Source organism: Sus scrofa, chromosome 13 (genome assembly GCF_000003025.6).
Source record: "Sus scrofa isolate TJ Tabasco breed Duroc chromosome 13, Sscrofa11.1, whole genome shotgun sequence".
NCBI lineage: Eukaryota > Metazoa > Chordata > Mammalia > Artiodactyla > Suidae > Sus > Sus scrofa.
In genome coordinates, this window is record NC_010455.5 from 84203325 (window position 1) to 84223973 (window position 20649).

At 39.4% G+C, this 20649-nt stretch overlaps 1 protein-coding gene across 5 annotated transcripts in view; it reads right to left on the reverse strand.

Annotated features, from left to right (window-relative positions):
- Nucleotides 1-20649, reverse strand: part of SLC9A9 (solute carrier family 9 member A9) — a 674266-nt gene that overhangs the window by 240712 nt on the left and 412905 nt on the right. The gene's annotated exons all lie outside the window — the stretch shown is intronic.

Genomic DNA, 20649 nt, shown 5'->3' on the forward strand with positions numbered 1-20649 from the left:
AATTGACCAGCTGTCTTGGTGCCACATTGTATATGCTGAGTGCTATCGCATCAGAATTTGTCGGCTCTCATATAATGAAAGCAATCCTACAGAAGCCCGGCTCCAGTCCATCTTCTGACTTATCTTTCTAAAACACCATGTGCTCATGCCATGGCTTATAAACTTCAGCTGGCTCCTTACTGTCTATTGAATAAAAGCCAAACTGCTTAGCATGACTTTCAAGATTGAACACTCTTCAAGATCTAGCAACAGGCCCACCCCCTGAGGCTTAGCCCTCCTCCCCTCTGCCCCTTAGCAGTGGAGAACAGAGCCACGGGGGCTCTGGGCTGCAGGTGAAACTGTGTTGCAGGAAGTGATGGTCCAGGCAGAGGGGAGGGACACCTTAGTGGACAGAGGGTACCACCTCATGTTAAGAGCCAGGCAGTGTGCACCGGGGACAAGGTGAGGGGAATGTCACCAAGTTGGGGCTGGGCAGTGGCACGACCAAGGCTAAGCAGCTGGAATGAAAGTAAATAATCAAGGCAAGGTCAGGAGGAAAAGGAAGAAGACAAAAGCCAGAGAGGGACAGAGAAAACCATTTCCATTCCTTTTCCTCAGAAACCACTTTCATTGACAGACTTTGGAGAAACATAGACACCTAAGGGAAACACGAATGTTTCTCCTTTGAGCACTAAATCTGGGTTCAGATTCCTTGTGCTCTGCTCCCTGCTCCACCACTGCAGGCTCCGCGACCTCAGTCACGTTGCTTGGCTTTTCTGTGGCTCTTTTTACCCATTGGTAAAATGAAGATATGACTAGTACCTACCTCACTGAATCATTGGAAGGATTAAGCAGATTAACTCAGGTGTCTGCACATGGTAGGCCTTCCATAAAACTTACTGATGATTCTATTATTAGGATGAATTTAGAGATTTTTTTCTTTATACATTTAGGAAATAAGAAAGCACAGAAAGCCAAATTTGACTACGATGTAATAAGTAGGATGACCACCCAGTCCCAGTTTGCTAGGCCCTTTTCCTGCTATTAGCACTGAAATCCTATATTCTGGGAGATGCTGGACAAACCAGGACCCTTGGTTGGTCACCTAGTAATGAGTGTGGGAACCCTCTACAAATGGAATGTCTGGCTGCTTAGCAGCATGGTATTAGTTGAATCATATCAAATTCCCAGTTTTACAGGTCAAAATCATCAAACAGCAGTCATTTCAGATGGTCCAGTCTAGTAAAAAAGTCCCAACATGGTTAGGAGGGGCTCTGGAGAAGAAGCAGCCTTCTATGCTTTACTTTGTCCTATTAGCTCAAAAGAAATATAAGGCAACAAACATTTCTTGAACATTTACTGTGTGCCAGGGGTTATACTCTCTGATAAATCAGGAGTTTACTTTGGTTAATCTTCATGATTCATAAGCTGGGAAAATCAATAACATGAAACAATGGAAATATAAAGTCAGCAAGAGCATTAACGCTAAAGAAAAAGGGAAAAAAAAAAAAACCTGAAGGAGAGCAAATTCAATCTTAAAGATGAGGAGGAGAGAGGCAGGGCCAGGTGGGAGGAGACAGAGCCTCTGAACAGGGTGCAGGGACCCCTGCGGGGATTTAACTCATCGAGGTTCAGAGTCCCAATCAGGCCTCTCAAGCAACAAGCATAATATCTCATTTCAGGGTGGGAAATGCCTTCCAACGTTTCATAGCCTAAATCACAACACTGAGACAGTTAAGGAAAATACAAGTTAAACTTAAAAAATTTTTTTAATAAAAACACAAGGGGGGAAAAAAGTCCAAGTTCATCTGGCTTTTGGAAAAAGGATTTCTTATTCCTCTGAAGCTTTTTGGCCCTGTTTCTACTAAAAAGTTTTAATTGTTTTTGATATATAATCCTCTCTAGGGGTTTGGATAAAATAAGGGCATTATGAAGTTTGGTTTAGGGAATGTCATCTCATAAAAGGATTTGTGAGTGGATTGTGGAAAGATCCAATACGTTTTGTTGGATAGTTTTATATATGGGGTGAACCAAGCACATTAAAGCAGGAATTTTAAACTTTTAAGACAAGTTGAAATAAATTTTAACAGAAAGAAATAGAAATCATAGCTTTCAGTTCCAAGGACCCTGTGAATGGTTACTGGCTTCTAGGGGGAGATTGAGAAGGCACAGAATTATAACAAGTATAAAAAATTTATAAAAGTTTATATAGTGTTTATAAATTAGATTTATAATTTATAAAGTAGCATATAATTGTTGATTTATATCAAAAGTGAAGAATTCACAAATGGAAAACTAAGAAGATTGGACACTATATTTGATGCTACATTTCTTTTAAAATTCTTTTGGCTGAAGCATGTGGAAGTTCCTGGGCTAGGGATATAGCCCACGCCATAGCAGTAACCTAAGCTGCGACATTGACAAGGCCAGGATCCTTAACCCACTGGGCCGCAAAGGAACTCCTGATGCTGTATTCCCAATTAACTTAGCAAAAGAACAATTTGTCAAAGGCGTGTCTTACTTTGACTCAAATTAATGATAAGAAGAAGAGATGTCATCCCCTGTGACTCCAAGATGGAGGAGTGAGAATGAGAAGTTTGGGGTCAGGCTGTGCTTGCCCAGAGTCTAACCTTAGCATCACCTGTTCTTAGAGCCCAGGCAGCAACTGCAGCCTTGTTGCAGGTTTACACTTTATTTCAGCCTGCATTTATTGAATTTATTATATACCCTGTGCAAGGAGAAGGGAAGGAATTCTTGCCTTTGAGGAACTGAGAAGTCTGTGGCTAATAAACAAGAAGTAGATAATAAGCAAGTAAATTATCACAGTTGGTAGAGTATTCAAGTTATGTTATCTGGTCAAGGTTTTTCCTTACTGACCAGATGGAAAAATGCCCATGCATTTTCTCAAGTCTGTCAGAAGTCTTGAAAACACTATCCAAGTAATCATTGCAACAATCAGAAAACAGAGACAAGAAACAGGCAGCTGTCTAAAGGGCAGATCTGGCCTCTCACTGCTCTGCCAAGACATGCATTCCTCATTACCTGTCTTCTGAGCTAATCGGCTTGCGATTGAGCTACTGTATCTAAACTCACTGAAAAATTGCTATAATGTGATCCAAGATGTGCTTATGTCAACTTATCTTCTTTTAGCATTTTTAATTTGATTTCATGGAATAAGATAATCCTATTACAGATCAGAAGCTTGAACTGCAAAATGAAATTATGAGTCCTAATTCTAGCACTCTGGAAACAAACAAAATGAAATAACCCAAACAAAACCTAACGTGCATATAAGTGCCACAAACACTGTAAAAACAAGTGTGTGAAAACTAATTGAATCCTCACAACAATTCTATTCATTCGTTAACAGCTGTTTGGTGAGCACTGTCACAGATTCTGCTGCCGGAGGTAGAAGCTATGTTAACCCTGTTCACAGATGAACTTGATTCACCCCCTCAGGCCTCCTCTTGGGGCTCCCAGTCTCATTGAACTCTAGAGATTCTGAACACTCTCTTCGTGAGGGTGCCAAATCAAGATCCCCAAACTTCTTTCCTGACCTCTGCTCTGAACTCTCTAGAGCCCATGTTTCAATTCTCCTCAGAAGAGTAGTAGGGGACGTTTTGGATCACTGGGTAATGGGACTCAGTTGAAGGAAGGAAAGAACCAGAAGCACAAGTGGTCCACCATCCATTCTCCTGCTGGAAGTGGCACTAAATGGCGAAGTCATGACAGGTGGGGAGCTTATCTTTAAAAATTTTCAGAAAAGCAGCAGTCTACACAAACATTACTGAGTTCCTTCTCATCTCTTTATAGTCTAACGCTCCATAAAATACAGAGTGTGGGTGTAAATGATAAAAAATGGTAGGAAAAACAAGACCAAATGATCTAGGTAATTGTTGCTCAGCATATATTTTAATGAAGAACATCTATATTGTGGAGTTTCCCGGTGGCTCAACCGGTTAAGGATCCTGTGTTGTCACTGCTGTGGTGCTGATTTGATCCCTGGCCCCAGAACTTCTACATGTCATGGGCATGGCCAAAAAAGAAAAGAAAGAATAAAACAAAAACATCTATGTTGTGGCCTGGGAAATTACCATGATATGGTAAGTTTAAAGAGCTTGAAAAATAGTAAAAAGAAAAGAAACACTTTGCACAGGGGGACACTACAAATGTATGAGCAGACCCAGACTGAGAGCCCAGGTCTCCCACACTCAGCATTAGTTGCTCTCCCTGCCCTACTTCCAGATGCCAAGGTCGTGTGAAGACTGACTTGAAGACATGCAATAATTCAGTATTTGTATTCTCTCACTTCTGGGAGGCATTGCAAAGGTGTTAATAATTCAAAAAGTCATGGCTCTAGCCCAGCAGAAGATCCTTTGAAAAGGACAAATACGCTAAAACCTGGAAAAGTGCAGTAAGTGAGGCTAAACGGATAGAAGTAGTCAGATATATGAGCATACCACCTGCAAAACACAGCAAAGCTGACCTTTGTTGTGTTACTGATGCATAACCAGGAAAAAAACCCTTACATCTTTAAATATCATATATCTTCAAATCATCTGGTGGTGGATAGGCATTTTAAAAATGTATCTGAGAGAGAGAAAAATAATTCAAACAGACCATTGTAGCAAATGTGCCTCTGTCAAGGAAAGGTCTTTGCAAACAAAGTGAAATGGCATTTTTTTTTTTTAATGAGGTGAACATTTGTGAAGAGCTATTATGCATATTTTTCAAATAAATAATAGCGTAGATCTCTCCTGTAATGCAATAAATGTCTGGGTTTAGTCCATCTAAGCTATTGTCTAAAATAATGCAATTTTTAACATAAGCATCTACAAATAAATTGAGCCATATATTGCAAGTTGGAGCAATTTATAAAGCTATAGCAAAAGCTCTTCTTATTAAAGATTTCATATGATAAAACCTGAGTGTAATAATTATCTTGCCTAGATTTCACTCAAAAAAAAAAAGTTCTGTTTGTGGAAAGGAAGCCCACATTTTACACATTGAAAATTAATTCAGTTATTAGATGATACTTTGAAACTGAAGACGAACTCATAGTAATTAAGAGATAATGCTTCAAGAATCAGGTAAATCTGCTGCTCTACCGATGGAGTTATCCAGGCCCTCAAGAATCAGGTAAATCTGGAAGTCAATAAAACACAGAAATGATTTATTGGTGCTTTTAAAATTTTGAAAATAAATTAGAAAATTATTTTAAATTCTGCGTAACTTCGGTGCACAATCAAATCATCTCTGTTTACCTAGTTCACAGTTTGAAAGGTAAAGTATGACTTTATAAGGTTAACTGACTGTAAAATGTGAGCTTTTTAAATGGTTTTTCAACATGACTGCCATGAAGTCTGATATTCCTGTAGGAATGGCTGTCTCCCTGAGCCCACTGCATTTGGACACCTCTCCCAGAGCCCTGAAACTACTCCCCCATGGTCAGGCAATGATGCTTTTTGAGTGCAGGTGGTGGGTGTGCTTTAGTGGGAGGATAATTGGTTCATGTTAAAGATCATGAGTTCATTTAGAGACCCTAGGCTTTTTTAGTCCACAGGGCTTGGGTTTCCTCCCAGAAAATGGTGTCAGGGCAGAGCTGGGGAGCTTGGTCCCCACCTGAGTCTTGTGTGCTGATAAGCAAGATAGATTTAAGTATTTCTTTGTCAAGCTTAGTGGTTGCTTGGCTTGGTATTTGGAAATCTGGTGGAAGAGCTGGGATGCTGGACAGTGTATCAGAAAAACACATTTGGATTAAATAAGTTTGGCATGAGGTTTTCTTTGAATTGCAATCCTTAAGTCATTGAGAAACTAATGGACAAAAAACATTCTACTCAAAAAAAAAAAAAAAACCCAAAAAACTTAAAAAAGTCACTTTTTGTGTTCTGTGCCATAAGCTAAAGCTTCTATTGCAATTGAAAATCAAAAAGCATTTTCTTTTCGAACCGAATTTCTAGGTTGAAGGTGGCCTTTAAAAAATGATAGAAAAAGAAACTTTGATTGCATAAATCATTAGAATATTCGAGTGAACAATAGAAATGAAATCATCTCTCTTTTAAAAGCAGATCTGAAGTCTAACTCCTGTAGGTTACCACTTAAACCATCATAATAAATCACAACCAAGGAAAACATTTAGGAAAGAATCAATCACTTAAAAGTACTTAGAAGTGTTGAGAAGGCATATAAAATATATAGTCAAGTCAAAGTAAAATTAAGCTATTGATGAACATAGAGGTTGGAGCAAGTCTTAAGACAGCTTAAAATATTTTAGTGTTCTGTCACAGAAGTTTCTGTATCACAAAATCCACTAGAACATATTTTTTTTCTGAACGAAAAATTCATGTTAGAAGCAGAAACCCATAGTCAGGTTCAATCCTATCACTTTCTGCCAATGATACCGGGGTGTTTTTATTTTCATGTCCAACTGAACATTGTTGATGAATTCACATCTTTTTTTTTTCTTATCTCTGGAAAACATTGCGCAAATTGCTTGAAACTAAGGACTAATATATGCTTTCAGAAACAGGATTTTCCTTATCTATTCCCAAATAGTTGAATATGTTCCTTATGGTGATGTGAGCTTTTGGAGTACTTATAACTGATGACACAAATGTGTTCTTTGTGGGGAAGGGATTCAGTGAGTAGAATAATGTATTCGAAGATGAAAGCTCTTGAGAATGTTAAAGAATCTAAAATTCTTAAACATGTACAACATTTGCACATAGATCATAACATTAAATACGCATTCAATTCTTCTTTACGCATCTACCCCATTACATGGAAAACATTTAACTTTCTTTGGTACAGTTCTGAAAACCATCAAAATGTGCCTTGGCCATAGCTTTTGAAAAACAGACATGGCAACTTTCCTCCCAATTCATATAATAATTAGAATCACTGTCATTTAAGAATACCACCTCCTCAGATGATGAAATTAGATATTTGATTTTAATATTCTCAAGAGTATTGATTCTAAGAAGATATTATTTATTGCGGCTACAAATAATTGTAGAAAGAGAAAAATTCTCTACACTAGAATTATATACAGCATAGGATAGTGTAGGTAAGTCTAGATTCATATAGATCCTATAGTAGCAACCTTCCAAATGCATTCCAGGAAATCATTAAAAAATTACCTTATGAAACTAAAGGTGGCAAATGAGAGTTAAGCCATGAGATACTTTTATGTTAATAAGCAGAGCTAGAAGATAGGCAGTTTGGTGATGTGGGAGAAAAAACTGGATTTGGAATCTGTCCTAATCTCATGTATGTCTATTTTTTGTGTCATCCCAGGTAAATTAGTTACCTTCTCTGCGTGTCAGTTTCCTCCTTAGTAAAATAGCTATTAAGATTTAACTCATTAGTTGTTGTCTTGAAGATTAAATATACTAATTTTCATTAAACCACCTTAGATAGTGACTGGCACTGATCAGGTATTTGATAAATATTAATCAAATCCACATTTTCCCAAGTTAAAGATGAAAGCAATGAAAACAGATACCCCTAAATAGTTGAAAGTCCCATTTTTTTTTTCCTTTTTCTTTTTTTAGGGCTGCACCCATAGCATATGGAGACTCCCAGCCTAGGGGTTGAATCGGAGCTGTAGACACTGGCCTACACCACAGCCACAGCAGTGCAGGATCGGAGCCTTGTCTGCAACCTATACCACAGCTCATGGCAACGCCAGATCCTTAACCCACTGAGCAAGGCCAGGGATCGAACCTGCAACCTCACGGTTTCTAGTCAGATTCGTTTCCACTGAGCCACAACAGGAACTCCCTAAGTCCCATTTTTTTTTTTTATGTAGTGTAACAGTTTTACATGCTGTGATTACTACAGTGAATCTGTGAAGCTTAAAGTGAAACCTCCATTTGTTTGTTTCAGACAGACAAGCAAGTCACCCTAGGAGGAGGGGTCTGTCAATTCCCAATTGTTATTTTTGGTTCGTCAGTGTGACCGCCTTCCCAGATCTAAGAACTGTGGAAATACTTATCCAGATAATGTCTCTGAAACATCTTGACTGAAAATATAAAGGCATTTGTACAAACATACAAATCTTGATGACTCTGGGCCTCCACCTACTCATACCAACTATAAAATCCCTTCCAGAGTTTCCTTTCTTTGGAATATTTATGAGACTCCCAAAGGGGAGCTTAATAAATGACTTCAATGACTCCCCTAGGTCACTAATTCTCAAGCGTTGCTGTACATTAGAGTCACCCAAGGAGTTTTAAACCAGCTCTGCTGCTTGGGCCACCCTACCCATGCCAATTAAACCAGAATCCCCTGGGAAGGGACTGGGCACAGCTCCCCAGGTGATTTCAGTGCAGCCTGGCTAGAGAATCAGGGCCCCAGGCCCAATGGTGTGTAGTTCCTACCACACACAAAGTCACTTGGACAGTTTGGCTTCTATCTGTTGGATCAAAACCCCACCTGCCAAATGACAGGACCTCAGCTCCACCCCATCCGGTGTCTTTCTAGAGCCTCACTTTTAATGACTCATTAGAATCACTTAGGTAGAGTTAAAAAAAAAATTGTGGCTGAGGCCCTGCCACAGAGTAAATACATCAAAGTTGCTGGGCACAGGGCCCAAGCATCTAACATAGTCCCAGGGTTGAGAATTATTGCTCTGAAGGCTTCCAGAGGAGGGAGCATGGGTGGCACATATTATCAGAGTCTAGAACTTATTACGCACAGCCTAGCTGCCCATGTGGTTGCTCTGCTCAGCCACAGCGATGCTACCTGCACCAACCTGGTCTTGCTCTATCCAAGCTGCTGACCACATTTGCCACTCTCCTCTGCCTGCTGCCTGCAGTTCTAAGACAGCCTCACTCCTTGGGGCATGTGCTATTTTTGCCACTGGCACCTTAAGGTCTATTTCTGCCTGCCTCCTGGTCTTTGCCACTTCTCTCTCCCTCCAACCAGTAGGGGAGGGCTTCATTTCCTCGTGTCCAGTTCTTTTAGAGATGGTCCCTTAGTAGAGTTTTTCAGACACCTGCTTAAATTCTTTCTAGTTTACCCCCCAACATTCTGGGAACAGAGGAAGGTCCCAGCAGGGAAACAATGCTGCTGCTCCCACTTCCCATTTTATCAGTTAGTGCCTGTGTCCTCAGACTGCAGACACGCCAGCCGGTGGGAGGGTTGGGAGGGCCACCTCCATTCTCACAGTGTCCCACAAGGGGATGCTGACCTCAGGCTGTACTAGATGACTTCTCGTTTATAGGAATTTCCCTCTTAAGGGTTGAACTATTCCTCTCTGTATCTGGCTTCTGTCATCACCCCCTTCCTCACACTTGTATCACTACATGCCTGAATCCTAACCAGGGATAAAATTCAAGCTCCTTCCCTTGGGTTGCCCGGACCTCGGGCAAATCAGGAACTAGGGCTAGATGTCCCATGTAGTGCCTGGGAACATTCTGGAGCTTTTAATAAGGTGTTTTAAGCCCAAACATAGAGAAGACCCTTAAGGGATGTTACCTTATTCCACAGGCTCAAGTATCTGAGTCCTAGCAAGAATCTAGCTATTACATGAAACATTTGGTGGGGCCAAACAAAGAAGAAATATTCCCTTAAAATCAGACTATTTTCCCTGGAAGTTTAGATGGTCTCAAACTTTTACTCTAATAAACATAGATGAAGCAGAGATCCACCTGTAGACCACCTGCCCCAATTTTGTACCATAAAAGCAAGCCAAAAAAACCAAACAGTAAATTGGCATAAAGAATGGTGGTGTTTTCCCTAAAAGGATGGTGTAAGTCATTAATTCATGCCAGAAATGAGTGTCAATAAAATTGAATCATTATGGCACTGGCCTTCAAACCACTATTTGCAAGCACCTACTAAAGGGCATAAATGGTTAAGAGATAGTTTGCCTTGTGGCCCTAAGGCTAATCACTTAACTACCCAGAAACCTTCTGTGTCAGAATTCAGAATATTGAAACCTGGTTGGTTTTCATCCCATGTGCTACCCACAGTCCCTCTCTGCCAGCCTGCTTCCAGTCGACCAAGACATCTTCCACCTCAGCCCCTAGTTGTAGATCCAGATCCTATCATCAGAACAGCATCTTTAGAAATAAAAGCAAGTCAGAGGATGGCAAGTGCTGAAGTTTGAAGTCATTGTCCTAGAAACCCAAAATAACACTTTTTCCAGACCTGAGTCCCAAGGGCCACATTTTCACAGATCTCTGGGGAAGAATTGTGTGAATTCAGTTACCTACAATGCTTGAGACAAGATTAGACATTCTTTCCCAGCAGAAGAATTCCTTTATTTTCCATCAGTTATCTTTGCCCCTTTAGTTTGTCCTTGAAAATTTAATTTGAATGGAGCAAGGCACAGTACAAAAAGGGTAAAGAAATATTTTTTCAAGCATAATTTTTAACAGCTTGGAACCAGTGGAAAAATACATCAGGAATATTTTGCTATTTGGGTGTTCACTGCTAAAGTAGGTCCATTATAAGGGACATTCTCTTCTCCCTCAAGAACAGATCAGTCACTGCTGACTCCAATCAAGTTCTTTCTTAATGTAACCCAGAACAACTGCGTTGACTTTCCTGAAACCAAACTCTTCTCATTTATTAGATTTTCCTTTCAGGTATTTTCATCTCTCTACCGATGGGATTATTTGGATTTTTGAGGTTGGCCTCCAGAAGCATTTCAAGTTCTCTTTTGAAGAAATTGCACAAAGACTTAACATTTTATTAAATCCATTGCTTCATCTTTCAAGACCATCAAGGAAATGGCATCCTTAAATTTGGCAGCATTCTTTAACAAACACACACTCTGGCACATGCATTCAGCCTTGATGTCTTCTGCGCTGCATCAATATAATTTAATTTAAATGAGTAGAAAAATTATAATAATTTCCATTTATCATCCCAAAATGCCATTATGAGACTGAAACCCTTCATAGCTACACCTATTCAGCAGGGTGATAAAACTATAATGGGCTGTTCAAGAGAGTTATACCATTGCCACCCTTAGAAATTTTAAGGTAATAATGAGCAACCATCTGACTTGAATGTCATCGAAGTGGGGACCAGATCAGCTGATGTCTTAAATACTATTCAGATACATTTTTCCATTAAGCATTACATGGATCATATATATTTATATGTTGGTACTTAAGCATTAATGATGGAGTCATTTGTTTTCTAAAGGTGAAAGACAGAGGGAAAAAAAGGAGAATAAGAGAGAGAAGGGGGGCCCATCCCTCTGAGAGACTGAAGCTCTACCTAGTGGTAAAGAATGCAAAGCCATTATTTGGGGGGCAATGCAATAAAAATTAAATTTTAGAAAACATTTAAAGATGTAAGTATACTTCCTTGGGGTTTTGGAAGGTAAGACAAAAATTAAGAGAAAGCTTGGAATCTTGTTGGCAAGGGATGCCATGGTGAATTAATATGGGCCACAAAGATGTTGCCTATTGGGTAGAGATGGCAGTCCTGGCAGGTGATTTGGATATAGTCTTTTATGGTCATAATGAAGACGCAGAAGAAAACAACAATGAAACTCAATTACTGTTAGCTACATGGAACACTGATGAATCCTGAAGAAAGAGGAAACTAACAGTGGAAGAATGGAATAAAATATCTGTCACATGAAAAAGAGGAGAATAGGATAGAAGATGTGATAGCATCAATACTTTGGTGGAAAAAGAAAAGTCATTCTTGGTTCTACCTATTAATAAGGCAGTCTCCAGTCAGTGTTAAGGACGAGAAAGGAAAAGGAGAATAAAGGCAGAGTGTTGCGGCAGGGACAAGGTTACTTGGGTTCATCGTCATCTATTAAAGGGGACAGGGAGGAAGAAGAGAAACCCAAGGGGAGGAAGAAAATGATAATGATAAAGGGAGAAAAGAATAAAGTAGAGAATAGGGTAGTAGAATGTATAAACAAATCCAAGTTCTATTCCTTAAAATGATCAGTATTATATGTAGTTTCATAATTAAAGGGGAAAATACACATAATTTTCTACTGGAAAAGGCTATAATCACATATATAAAAAGACATTAAAATAATAATGGGTGATGGTGCCCAACTCTATCCTTTGGGTGACCTTAACTTCTCTAAGGTTTGTCAAATCTGTCTAGTGTTAGTATTTACTTCACGGACTTTTTGGTAAATGTTAATTGGAATAATTACTATGAAACATATATTTTTAGTGTCTGGTACCATAAACTGTTCAGCAATTGCCATTATTAGAATTTTTTAATATCTGGAGAGACTAGATGGCTTGCTAGGAAAAGAAAGTCGACTGAAGAAGTGGAAAATCTAAACATTCAACCATATAAGAAATTGAAACTATATCAAAAAATTATTTCCAAAAAAATATCAGGCTCCTACAGTTTTAAAATATGTTCACAATTCTTTGATACTCCTCCTTTCAGGAGGTGGAGCTTAATTCTCTTCCCACTGAGTGTGGCCTGAGCTTAGTGAGTTGCTTCTAACAAACAACATGGCAGATGTGTAATTTCAGAGACTAGTTCATAAAAGGCACTGTGCCTTCTTCTTTCTCTCTCTCTTTCTTTCTCTCTGTGGTTTTACTTGCTCTGGGAGGAAGTAACTTTCCCATCATGAGGATACTTGAGCAGCCCAATAGAAGACACACAGTGAAGAACTAAGGCTTTCTGCTAACGGCCATGTGAGTGAGCCATTGGAGTGGATCCTCCAGGTTCAGTCAGGTCTTCAGGCACTGCAGCCTTGGCCAACAGCTTGTCTGCAACCTCATGTGAGCTTCTGAGCCAGAACTACCCAGATAAGCTGATGCTCCTAACTCGGATCCTCAAAAGCTATACAAAATAGTACAAGTTTGCTACTTTAACTGATAAATTTTGTGGCAATTTGTTATATAGCAATAGATTAACAAATACACCAAAGGCTGGTTTTTAGAGGTGGGCACTGTGATTTTCAGTTTGCAGTGCATACTCCTTGAGCACTGGTCTATATTCAGGTTGGCCCCTTGTTTGAAGAACTGACTCTACCCCTCCAGTCATCACACTTCCTTGGGCTTCAGTTTCCTGCAATCAAATTCTGAGTTTAAAAGTTTATCTTTATAGTCCTATTGTGCTCTGAATTTCTTAGACTTTTATGCCTTAAATTTTTCAACTGCAATTATATACTATGATAAACAAACACAGATGTGTGGTTAAAAGAGTAGCTGAAATTTAATTGAGAAGTTATAGTACAATTATAGGAGTTTCCATTGTGGCGCAGCAGAAACAAATCTGACTAATAACCATGAGGTCACAGGTTTGACCCCTGGTCTCACTCAGTGGGTTAAGGATCTGGCGTTGCCATGGGCTGTGATGTAGGTTGCAGATGTGGCTTGAATCCTGCATTGCTGCGGCTATGGTGTAGGCCAGCAGCTTTTAGCTCCAATTAGACTCCTAACTTGGGAACACCCATGTGCCATGGGTGTGGCCCTAAACAAACTAACAAACAAAAACAACAAAAAAAACCCAACAACAAAAAAAAGAAGTTATAGTACAGTTAGAGATTTATCAGAGAAAAAAAATAGATGAAAAATTTTCAAGGGAGAGTACATCTCATACCTTACTTAGCTTTATTTTTTTTGGCCCCAGTACCTGACATACAGGAGATACCTACTGTCACCAGTGCCTAATGGTCATTTGTGGCCCATATTATAGTCCAAGTTGGTTGCTGGAATAAGGCTTCTTAACTAAGTGCTCACAGACTATAATTCTTTCTGGGCACTGAAGTACAGTGTGTTCTTGTCATGATGTGGGAGCTCCACTCTCATTAGCATTTAAAAAAGAACACTTATTAGCTGAACTACTAAATGTCCTTTATACAATATAATGAGTTTCATTGAAAAGAATCACCAGCTTAGCTAAGGAGAAATTTAAACACTTCGCTATCATTTATGAATTCAACCCTTCTAGGATGGTATTTTTAAAGGTACTTTGAATGAAGGGAAGAAGAAAAGTGGTAGAAATCTTGACAAAAGAAATGTAATTAGAGTTTTTTTTAAAAAAGGCAATTCTATGCTTTATGAAGATATCTTTGATCTTACTTCTCAGAAGCCAGGGAGGCAGGGGCATTGTTGCCCATGACTTTCTCTCTCCACTGTGCCTCGGAACAGGTAACTGGAATGGAACGTGCTTTTGTTAAAAGTGACGGAGGAAATTGCATAAAACCATAATCAAAACCCACTGTAATGCAAATCAATAAGGCAGAGGCACACTGCGGGAAATTCACACAAGTAATGGAACTGTACTTGATCTTTCTTTCGGTATCTCGGGATCGCTCTAGAAATTTGCTTTATACATCCAAGTCATCACTTTTAAATTAATGCATCATATCAGAATGAACCATAAAACTATTAATTAGCATATATTGTTTCCCTTCTATTTTATCTTGGAATGTTAATGGTCATCATTCATTCATTTATTAATTCAGTAACTCCTAAATCCAATTCAAATCAGATGGTAAATTTCCATAAATTTTTCATATGGATCACAATATTGTAAGAGATTTGACAGCACAAAAATATATCTAGAGCCACAAAAGGTTAAGGTAAATTTAGATGCTACATATGCAAGTATTTATCAGAAGGAAGTGTGGTGAGCAGTGAGATTGATGTTATAGACTGATATCATTTCTTCCATGATGCTACCTTCATTATCTTTGGAAGCCAAAAATCTGATTATTATCATCTCTATACCTAAAAGCTTTAAGCAAATATTAGCCTTATAGAATATAATTCTCCTAAACATAGCACAGTGAGAAACTAAAATGTCCCCCTGAACTCACATTTCTATTTTATTTTTTAATTTTTAAAATTTTAAAAAATTATTTATTTATTTATTTATTTTGCCTTTTCTAGGGCCTTTCCCGAGGCACATGAAGGTTCCCAGGCCAGGGGTCAAATCAGAGCTATAGCCACCGGCCTACGCCAGAGCCACAGCAACGCGGGATCTGAGCCACGTCTGTGACCCACACCACAGCTCATGGCAAGGCCGGATGGATCCTTAACCCACTGAGCAAGGCCAGGGATCGAACCTGCACCTCATGGTTCCTAGTTGGATTTGTTAACCACTGTGCCACGATGGGAACTCCCACTTTTCTATTTTAATTCTCTACTGTCCCCCACAAGTTTCCCTTTCTTGCTCACAACTATGCCAGCAGCCCAAACACACTCCTATCTACTTCTCCAAGGCAACCTGAGCCCCAGTCAGAGGGTGCCACCTTTTCATTTCTGAGACTTGTCCAGTTCCTTCTCAGTTTTTTGATTTTGCATACTCCTTTCTCTTTGCTTTCATTCCCCATGAGGTCTCCAAGCTTATCTCCTAATTATCTTTATACCCAACTCCAAAACACCCAACCCACAATCAACTTCCCATGAATACCTGGCTTCCAGGAAGCAATTCAGTCCCCTGGTTCCTGCGACATGGTATGTACCCTCTATGTTACCACCTGTCACATAGGATTCTTGTTTGTGCCTCTGTGTGCATGTGTGTGTTACCTGCTATATTAGGAGCTCCTAAGGGTGAGAACTATGTTTTATTTGCCTTTGTCTCCCTGGCTTCTACCGCGGTGCCTGCCATGCAACAATGTGGTGCTTAGTCTACACCCAATCCATGCTTGAGAAGAAAAGCAGGGAGGTTCTTCATTCAAGCTGAGACTGAATGGTAGCAACATAAGCTCTGTACTTTCCACCCCAAAGGCAGGCAGTCTTTTAGGAATCCAATGTAACCAATCATATAGGGGCAGAGAATTTTTCTAGGAAGAAGTACCCAGCCCTCAGCAAAGCTTTTCATCCCAGGATGAATCCAGGACTTTGATATTTGATTGCTTCATCCTTGGATTTGCTTTGACAACTTATTAAAATGATCCACCCAGGAGTTCCTGTTGTGGCTCAGCAGGTTAAGAACCCAATTAGTATCCATGATGATGCAGGTTCAATCCCTGGCCTTGCTCAGTGGTTTAAGTATCCAGAATTGCCATGAGCTGTGGTGTAGGTCACAGACTCCGCTGGGATCCAGCATTGCTATGACTGTGGTGTAGGCCAGCAACTATAGCTCCTATTTGACCCCCAGCCTGGGAACTTCCATATGCTGCACTGCAGCCCTAAAAAGACAAAAACAAAACAAACACGCAAATAAAATAAAACGGTCCACCCAATGATTTGTCAGCAAGAGCCAGGGCAAGCTCTGATCCATTCTCTTATCCTATGCATTGCAATTTGTAAACAAGTGATCCCTGCCCCACCGAAGTTTGGAAGAGGGAACCAGATGAATATCTTGTGCTCTATGCCAAGTCACAGAATATTAGGTTTAGAGCAACATCCTTCGAAGCCAGTCATAGAGTTCAATCGTTCATTTTACATATGAGAACACTGATGCTCATAGGTGTATAAATTAATTACCCAAGGTCCCATGACTAGTTATGGAGGTAAGGGAAAACTCCAGCTTTCTGAACTCTCTGTCAAGTATTCTTTCAACCACATTGTCTGATTTCTCCCACATTCCAAATCTTTTTCTTGAATTTTCTTAAAAAATTAAGCACAGCACATCCAATTTGGCTCCATTGTCTTTTTTTTTTTTAATCAGAAATTTAAATTTGGATTTGCATTGCTGCCTTTTCATTCAATAGTGATAAACACTGAAAATATCATCTGGAATGAAAATAAAATAAGCATCTGTAAAGAATGCGCTATAATGAAGATGTCATTGTTTGTCCATAAATGCTAGGCAAAGAATCTGGCTTTTCAAAAATAAACACATGAAAATATGTATGTCCATCCCAATCTGTATTTTAGTAAAAAAAAATGCACTGAAATTGTTACACTTTTGAATACGATAGAATTAAAAATAAGTAGCTAATTAGCTGAAAAATTAATAAAGACAGCCACTTATTCATTCATCTATCCATCCATTCAAAGTTTACTGAATAAATGATGCTAAGCCCCACAATAGCTACTAATTCCATCTACTAACCAAAGAGTATTTAGTAAGAGGCAAAATAGTTTGAACTACAAAGTCAAAGAATCTAAGTTCAAAATTTGCCTCTACCACTCATAAGTCTTGGCAAATCCTCTAACACATAGTCTTCTTTATTAGTCCCATCAGCATACATAAGTACTGTTATTCCTCCCATCTAAAAAATAAAAAGAATTTTCTTTTGGTCTCATTTCTCCCTCCACCTCTCATCTAATTTCTCTGCTCCCCTCACAGCAAAACTCCTTTGAAAGACTTGATACACATAATTCCTTTCCTCCTATCCTTTCCATTCCCTCCCATTACATTCAGGCTTTTACTCTGACACTATGGTTCTTACCAATGTCACCAGTGACATTCATGTTCTTCATTTTACCTGACCTGTCAGCAGTATTCGGCACCATTCATCATGCTCCTTCTCAAGACACTCTTCATTTGACTCCCAAGACACCATACTTTCTTGGTTTTCCTTCTACCTCCTGACTATTCCCTCCCAGTTTCCTTTGCTGGTTCCTAACTTCTTACCATCATTGGAGAGCCTCAAAGCTTGGTACTTGGATTTCTCCTTTGTTACTTCCTTAGATCTCATCCAGCCTCATGCTTTCAATATCATCTATATATGATAACTTCAAAAATTATACTCCTAGTCAAGACTTTTCTCCTCAACTCCAGAATTCTATATCCAACTGGCTATCGACAGCTCTGCTATGGTAAATAACATACATCTCAAATGTAACAATACCTGGTCCTTGATTGTTGCTCAAAGTGCTATCTTGCAATCTTCCCCAGGTAATAAATGGCACCTCCTTTCTTTTCAAATTGAAATTGTGTCATGCCAAGCCTGAACTTAAAAGCCTCAGTGTTCTTCTACCTCGTTCACTCTCTGGGACCTGTCCCTTGTTACCGCTCTGATCCTGTCTTTCATAGACACACCACCTTGGCCACACTGGTCACTCTGTCTCAGGGTTTTGTTGTATATGTTGTTCCTAATTGCTGGATAGCTCTGTCCCAAATGTCCACCCTATCTAAAAGAGCAAACCTGCTTTCCTATATGCACACTCCTACCTCCCTTCCTTGCTTTATTATTATCCTTATAACTTACTATGAATGCACTGTATGCTTTGCTTATTTATTACTCTAAAGGTCCTCACTAATAATTCTTTTTCCTTCACTCTCATACCCAGAACCTTGAACAATGGCTGGCACAAAAGAGGCTCTCAAGAAATATGAGATGAATGATTGCAGGTAATCAGTCACAATAAAATCTACCTCTTAGGTAGAGAAGTAAAAATTAAACAAGTACTTTGTGGGAGTTCCAACTGTGGCTCAGTGAGTTAAGAACCTGATGTAGTATCTGTGAGGACGAGGGTTTGATCCCTGGCCTCACTCAGTGGGTTAAGGATCCAGTGTTGCTACAAGTTGCAGTGTAGGCTGCAGTTGCTGTGGCTGTGGCATAGGTGACCCCTAGACTGGGAACTTTCATATGCCCTAGTGTGGCTGCAAAAAAAAAAAAATGCTTTCTACATGTTAATGCATCATAGATGTTAATTATTTGAATTAATACTATATGCCATGTATGCCTATTGGGGTAATTTTTAGGTGGAAACTGCAGGAAGGAAAGCAGAAGTTCTAGTTAAAAGAGATGTTAGAGAAGTACATGGTTTTGTAAGTCAGCCTCAGGCAAGGATGAGACAGCTGATGGAAATACCCTGGAGTTTGGCGCAGATCACAAGCTCCCAGGCCTGCTAGGGGGGTGAGAGCATGAGGAATAAAGGGTTGGGGAGCAGGCTAGGACTTGTGTGAGTGGGGTCATGGGGGCTGTATGCACTCTTCCAGAGGGTTCAGGGTGAGACCTCTAGGCTTACAGATTGCTGTGTGCTGATGTCCATCTCAAGTATCTCTAGTGGTTCTCAGTTTCTTGGGCAAAAGTCAGGGCTTACCATATTTGTCTGTCTGTGTCTCTAGAGCTAGATGTGCACACCCTAAAGGAAAAACACTCTCTCTGAGTACAAGGAAAGGGATTGTGGCCTGTGTTCATATAAAACTCTTTACACACAGAGTGATGTTACATGTTTCTTTATGGGTTGAAGGAAAAATCAATTCACCTGAATCTAGATGGTCATCATCGTCAGTTATAAAACATATTTTAAAGTAAAACTGCGATTTTAAAAGTGCACTCTAATTCTTGAAGCTATAAAGGATATATTAAATCTCAAAATCTTGGTATCCAGATGTAGCTGTTTGATTAGCTGGTATAGGCACAGTCCATGAATAAAATTCCCTTATAAATCATATTACCTAATGATTTTATAGCACAAAGTTGATTTTCATAGATTTCCCCTGAACTTCACTAACTGATTTCCTTCACTCCCATTAAACAGTTCTGGGGATGGAGGCAAAGAAGCTACTTCTCCCACTGACAATGAACACAACTTGGGGAGATGCAGAGCAAGATAATGTATTCTGTAACCATGTTTCATCATATAATACTTTATAAACCTTTCCTGTTTCAAAGGAAACAGTGGCAATCTCTATAATACCTGCCTTAGCTTTTCTTTACAATTTCTAATTGGTTTCCCACATGGAATTCAAACTGCTTGACACATTGATGCAGATGTGGCCAAGGACTTCGGATCTGTGAAGTTAATTAAAGGACTAGATCTCATTTCTTTTAAAATGATGCCCAAATGTCCATTGACAGATGATTGGATTAGGAAGATGTGGTATATATACACAATGGAATACTACGCAGCCATAAAAAAGAATGAAATAATGCCATCTGCAGCAACATGGATGGAACTAGAGACTCTCATACTGAGTGAAGTAAGTCAGAAAGAGAAAGAAAAATACCACATGATATCACTTATATCTGGAATCTAATAAATGGCACAAATGAAACTTTCCACAGAAAAGAAAATCATGGACTTGGAGAATAGACTTGTGGTTGCCAAGGGGGAGGGAGTGGGGTGGATGGGGAGCTTGGGGATAATAGATGCACACTATTGCCTTTGGAATGGATTAGCAATGAGATCCTGCCAATGAGATCCTGCTGTGTAGCACTTGGAACTCTGTCTAGTCACTTATGATGGAACATGTGATGTTAGAAAAAAGAATGTATATATGTATGTGTAACTGGGTCACCATGCTGTACAGTAGAAAAAAAATTGTATATAACTCTTTAAAAAAACAGTGACCTCAGACTCTAGATACTAGAGTGGGGAATGTGTATGTAGAGGTATGCATGTGTATACAAGCATAAATATGCATATATGCTATGTATGCATATATTAAGAGAAATGATAAATAGAAAAAGAGAGATCCTGAGAGAAAAAAAGTGAGGAAAGGTATGAGAAGGGAAGGGAAGGGAATTAGCATTCATTAAGCTCCTACTATGAACCAGGCACCCAGGAAAGAAGGCAATGGGGGAATAAAGATGGCGGGATCAATTATCTGGATGTTAAAAAATGAACTTGTAAGAATCTCCTTCCTTAATGGAAACTACTGTAAAAATGGATGCTGGCAGCCCATCAGGGAGGGCTTGTCAAGCCATTCAGAGGAGAACAGAAGGCTGTGGGGCAATGATTTTTGGCTTTGTTGCTCTAGGTGCTGGGCTGCTATCTCGCCATGAGATGAGTGATCTTTGAAGTTCTGCTGAGCAGTCTAGATAGCATGACTTAAAAGTGCAAGTCCCTAAACAGCTTCCCAGAATAC